This window comes from Mirounga angustirostris, unplaced genomic scaffold (genome assembly GCF_029215605.1).
Source record: "Mirounga angustirostris isolate CCGP_5_RB_7025 unplaced genomic scaffold, mMirAng1.0.hap1 SCAF_1, whole genome shotgun sequence".
NCBI classification, from domain to species: domain Eukaryota; kingdom Metazoa; phylum Chordata; class Mammalia; order Carnivora; family Phocidae; genus Mirounga; species Mirounga angustirostris.
Genome location: NW_026991709.1, coordinates 209,533,733 through 209,540,173, shown reverse-complemented (window position 1 = coordinate 209,540,173; position 6,441 = coordinate 209,533,733). Strand labels below are relative to the sequence as shown.

Here is a 6,441-nt window from a genome sequence, read left to right as displayed (position 1 = left end):
AATGCAAACTGGTGTAGCCTCTGTGGAAAAGAGTATGGAGATTCCTCATATTAAAAATTAGAGCTACCCTATGATCCAGTAATCACATTACTGGGTATTTACCCCAAAATACAAATATTTGTATTTACAATAGCCAAACTATGGAAGCAGCCCATGTGTCCATCGATAGATAACTGGATAAAGATGTGGTATATATTTACAATGGAATATTATTCAGTCATAAAAAAGAATGCAATATTTCCATTTGCAACAATATGGATAGAGCTAGAGAGTGTAATGCTACATGAAATAAGACAGAGAAAGACAAATACCATATGATCTCACTTATATGTGGAATTTAATAAAGCAAATGAGCAAAGGGAAAAAAAAGAGACAAACCAAGAAACAGACTCTTAACTATAGATAAACTGATGGTTACCAGAAAGGAGGGGGTGAGGAAGGAATGGAAGAAATAGGTGATGGGGATTAAAGAGTACACTTATCATGATAAAAAATAAAAAATAATTTAAAAAAGAATCCTGTATGATCTCAAATGCGGAATCTTCAACAACAACAACAACTCCTCCTCCTCAGAGGAAAAGAAATCAGACATGTGGTTACCAGAGGTGGAGGGTGCAGGGAGGGGGAATTGGAGGAAGGGAGCCAAAAGTTACAAATTTCCAGTTGTAAGTCAGTACTAGAGGTACAAGGTACAACATAAGGGCTCTAGCTTACGCTGCTATATTATATATAAGAAAGTTAAGAGTAAATCCAAAGAGTTCTAATCATAAGGAGATTTTTTCTTTTTTTTTTTTTTAAGATTTTATTTATTTGACAGAGAGAGACACAGCGAGAGAGGGAACACAAGCAGGGGGAGTGGGAGAGGGAGAAGCAGGCTTCCCGCAGAGCAGGGAGCCCGATGCGGGGCTCGATCCCAGGACCCTGGGATCATGACCTGAGCCGAAGGCAGACGCTTAACGACTGAGCCACCTAGGCACCCCAGGAAATTTTTTTCTTTTTTTATCTGTTTGATATGATGGATGTTAGCTGAATATAATATGATAATCATTTCACAGTATATGTAAAATCAAACCTTCATGCTGTATACCTTAAACTTATACAGTGATGTATATCAATTATTTCTCAATAAAGCTGGGGAAAAACCCACATTAAAAAAATAAACAAAAATAGAATTAGTATATGATCCAGTAATTTCACTACTTTTATTGCAGCATTATTTACAATAGCCAAATTATGGAAGCAACCCAAGTGTCCATCAATAGATGACTGGATAAAGAAGATGTGGTATGTATATTACACACACACACACACAATGGAATATGACTTAGTCATAAAAAAGAATGAGCCCAGAGCCCTGAAGTCCCAGCCGGTTCCTACCACAGCCCCACAGTTGCCCACCTCCTCTTTCCTTTCAACATGACAGATGCCACTGTGTCCTTTACCGAGGACTTCCCGGTGGGTGGAGTGGCTGCGGCCATTTCCCAAGACTGAAGTAGTGCCTATCGAGTGGGTCAAGCTGCTGCTGCAGGTGCAGCATGCCAGCAAGCAAATCCTCAGATAAGTAATACAAGGGCATTGTAGACTGCATGGTTCATACCTCCAAGAAGCAGGGAGTCCTGTCCTTCTGGCATAATAACCTGGCCCATGTCATCAGATACTTCCCCACCCAGGCTCTTAACTTTGCCTTCAAAGATAAATACAAGCAGATCTTCCTGGGTGGTGTGGACAAGAGAACTTAGTTTTGGTGCTGCTTTGCAGGGAATCTGACATCAGGTGATGCCGCTGGGGCCACATCCTTGTGTTTTGTGTATCCTCTTGATTTTGCCCATACCCACCCATCCAGCAGCTGATGTGGGCATAGCTGGAACTGAAAGGGAATTCAGAGGCCTCAGTGACCACCTGGTTAAGATCTACAAATCCGATGAGATTAAGGACCCGTACCAAGGCTTTAATGTGTCTGTGCAGGGTATTATCATTTACCAAGCTGTCTACCTTAGTATCTATACACTTCAAAGGGAATGCTTCCAGATTCCAAGAAGATGCACATCTTTGTCAGCTGAATGATCACACAATTTGTCACAGCGGTTGCTGGATTGACTTCCTATCCATTTGACATTGTTCATCGCTGTGTGGTGATGCAATCAGGATGTAAAGGAATTGACATCATGTACACAAACACGCTTAACTGCTGGAGGAAGATTGCTTGCAAGGAAAGAGCCACAGCTTTTTTCAAGGGTGCATGGCCCAGTGTTCTCAGAGGCATGGGTGGTGCTTTTGTGCTTGTCTTATGTAAACTTCTTGATTTCATCATACAAGTTGTTTCCTAGTTTTTTTCCCCCTGTGAAAATGCATGTTGTATTATATAACATATCTTGAGCATTCTTGACAGATTGTTGGCTGTCCATTTATTAATGGCAACAATTTACTGGCTGAAAATGGGATGCAATAATATTCATCTGACCAGTTTTCTCTTAAAGCCATTTCCATGATGATGGGACTCAATTATATTTTTCATTTCAGTCACTCCTGATAAATCTGAAGAAATAAAAAATATCTGAAATAAAAAAATGAAATGAATGAAACCTTGCCATTTGCAACAACATGGATGGATCTAGACAAATAATGCTATGTGAAATTACTCAGAAAAAGACAAGTTCTGGATGATTTCACTTATATGTGCAATTTAAGAAACAAAACAAATAAAGAAAAAAGAAATACCCAGACTCTTACAGAGAACAAAATAACAAACTGATGGTTACCAGAGGGGAGGTGCGTAAGGGCATGGGTAAAATAGGCGAAGAGGATTAGGAGTACACTTATCATCATGAGCACTGAGTAATGCATAGAAGTGTCGAATCACCACTGAATTGTACACCTGACACTAATATTGTATGTTAATTATACTGCAATATTAAAAACACATTAAAAAAGAAAATGACAATTCTCCAGCAACCAAACACAAAGGCATGGAATATTGTGATAGAACTCATACAGAATTAAAATAGGTTGTTATAAAGAAATTGAACAAGCTACAGGAAATCTCAGAAAGACAATTCAGTGAATTCAGTAACAAAATTAATGAACAGAAGTTCTTTATCAAATAGATTGAAATTGTAAAAAAGAACCAAATAAATTCTAGACTGATTAAATCAGTGAATGAGATGAATAATGCAATAGAGAGCATTGGCAACAAGGCAGACCAGATGGAAGAAAGAATAAATGGCTTGGAGAATAGGAATAGAGAAATAATTTAGTTAGAGGAGAGAATTAAGATTTTTAAAAAGTGAAGTAACCTTCTGAAAGCTATCAGATTTGATCAAAAGGCAAATATAAGAATAATTGGGGATGTTGGGAAGATGGCAGAGTAAGAAGATCCTTAGCTCACTGCATCCCACAGATACACAGAGATATCAGCCACATCAGTGCAAATAACCCAGAAAATGACCCAAAGACTGACAGAGCAGACTCTCCACAGTTAGTAATAGAGAGGAGGCCACATCAAAAATGGTAGGAGGGGCAGAGATGCAGTTGGGAACCAACCCCCCAGTGAGACTAATCACAAACAGGAGGGACACCACAAGCACAGAGAAGTGAAAAAAACAGATCCCACACCAGACACCCCAGACATGGGAGACCTCACTAGGAAGATGAATCCCCATGACATTTGGCTTTGAAAACCAGTGGGGCTTAACTCCCTGACTTTGTACAATCAGTAGAGCTTAATTCCAGGAACTTTTAAAATGAGCATGCTCAGCTCTGGGAAAACCAGAGGCAAGAGGAAACTGAGTCCCCACCCTTAAAGACAGAGCATAACAACCCTGCTGAGCCAGAGCATAGAAGCAGTTTGAAAAGTAACTGGGGTGACATGAGGATTTATTTACCAATCTCAGAATGTGCCCTCGAGGGTCAGGGATCTTTAGGAGACTTCTCCAATAATAATAATAATAATAATAATAATAATAATAATAATAATAATAAAAGCTAGTGGATACCATTTCTCTCCCTCCTCCTGCACAACACTCCTATCCTAGATAGACAGACACTTTCAGAAACCAACAGGAACACTCTCTACCTACCTTGCTGGCATCACCTGTCCCATTCCTGAGTTCTCCTGAGGATCTACCCCCAACCAACCTGCTCCACTCAGCAGCAATCCTTCCAAAGCAGCTACTGCCCAACACACCCTCCAAGCAGCCCCAGCATGGACCAGCACCACTGCAAAGTGACTCCTGCTCTGGGGAGAGAAGATAACCCCACACACCAGTGTGCCTAAAATCTCAGAAGCCAAACTTTATAGCTGGCAATATAGAGAGAGTGCTCTGCCAATCAGTGTGACAACAGTCCTGGCAAATGGGCTGAGGGCAGCCATCTGGTCTGTTTGCTGATACCCCCCAACTACAAACCTGCCCCAGACCAGACTATCCCCTTTACAGCACGGGGACCAAGCCCTGCCTGGGATGCTCCCATCATACAAAGTGGACCATTGCAGCTGATTAGACTGAGAACAAATGAGGCTCAGTCATAACTGTAGGGCACATTGGAACCACATAGGAGGCACCCCTCAATTACCTGGTCTGGTGACCACAGGATCTCTTCTTCAGAAGGGTAATGCTTTCCTGATCAGGAGACATAGCTAACTTACTTACTACATAGAAACAAACACAGAGAGCTGGACAAAATAAGGAGACAGAGGAATATGTCCTGAATGAAAGAAAAGGACAAAAACCACAGAAAAAGAGCTAAATGAAACAGAGATAAGCAATATGCCTGATAAGTATTCAAAGTAATGGTCATAAAGATACTTACTGGGCTTGAGAAAAGCGTGGAGGATATCAGTGAGGTCTTCACAAAGAGATAAAAAATATGAAAAGGGACCAGTCAGAGGTGAAAAATTCAATAACTAGAAAGAATCAACAGATTAGGAGAGGCAGAAAAAGGGATCAGTGACCTGGAAGACAGGGTAATGGCAAGTAACCAAGCTGAACAACAAAAATGAAAAGGAATAAAACACGAGAATAGATGAAGAGAACCCAGCAACATCACCAAATGTAACAACACTCACATTATAGGATCCCAGAAGGAGAGGAGAGAGAGAAAAGGGACAGAAAATGTATTTGAAGTAGTAATAGCTGAAAACTTCCCTAATCTGGGGAAGGTAACAGAGATCGAGAGCCAGGAGCCGCAGAGAGCACCCAACAAAGTCAACCCAAAGAGGTCCATACCAAGACACTTAGTAATTAAAATGGCAAAAGGTAATGATAAAAAGAGAATTTTAAAGGCATCCAGAGAAAAGAAACAGTTAGATATAAGGGAAAGCCCATAAGGCTATCAACTGATTTTTCAGCAGAAACTTTGCCTGCCAGAAGAGAGTGGCATGATATATTCAAAGTGCTGAAAGGAAAACACTCACAATCAAGAATACTCTACCCAGCAAGATTTTCATTCAGAATAGGAGAGAGAAAGAGTTTCCTAGACAAACAAAAGATGAAAGAGTTCATCGTCACTAAAGCAGCCTTACAAGAAATGTTAATGGGTATTCTTTGAGTGGAAAGACAGGCCACAATCAGAAGTAAGAAAATTAGGAAAGGAAAAAATTCACTGGTAAATGCAAACATATAACAAAAGTAGATTAATCAATTGTAAAACCAGTACAAAGGTTAAAGCACAAAAACAGTAAAGTCAATTATATCTATAAAAAAAAAAATCAAAGGGGGTGCCTGGGTGGCTCAGTTGTTAAGTGTCTGCCTTCAGCTCAGGTCATGATCCCAGGGTCCTGGGATCGAGCCCCGCATTGGGCTCCCTGCTCAGTGGAGAGCCTGCTTCTCCCTCTCCCACTCCCCCTGCTTGTGTTCTCTCTCCTGCTGTGTCTCTCTCTGTCAGATAAATAAATAAAATCTTTAAAAAGAAATCCAAGGATTCATAAGAGGATGCAAAATGAGACACCATATACATAAAATGGGGGGTGAGTAAAAATTAAGTGCTTTTAGAAAGGGTTCAAACTTCAGAGAAAGAGAGAGAGAATGCACAAGCAGGGGGAGCAGCAGGCAGAGGGAGAAGCAGGCTCCCCCACTGAGCAAGGAGTCTGTTGCAGGACTCGATCCCAGGACTCTGGGATCATGATCTGAGCGAAAGGCAGATGCTTAACCGAATGAGCCACCCAGGAGTCCAAAAAGGGTTCAGACTTAAGCAAAGCAACCATCAACTTAATACAGACTGCTACATGAATAAGATGTTGCATATGAAGGGTAAGGGTAACCACAAATCAAAACCTGTAATAAATACACAAAAATAAAGAGAAAGTAATCCAAGCATAACACTAAAAAGGCCATCAAACCACAGGGAGGAGAGCAAGAGAAGAAAGGTATGGAGAAGAACTACAAAAACTCTAAAACAAGTAACAAAATGTCAATGAGTACATACCTATCAATAATTACTTTAAAT

At 40.5% G+C, this 6,441-nt stretch overlaps 1 pseudogene; it reads left to right on the top strand.

Annotated features, from left to right (window-relative positions):
* Nucleotides 1–1,416: 1,416 nt before the first annotated feature.
* Nucleotides 1,417–2,327, top strand: LOC123863072 (ADP/ATP translocase 2-like; annotated as a pseudogene).
* Nucleotides 2,328–6,441: the final 4,114 nt, after the last annotated feature.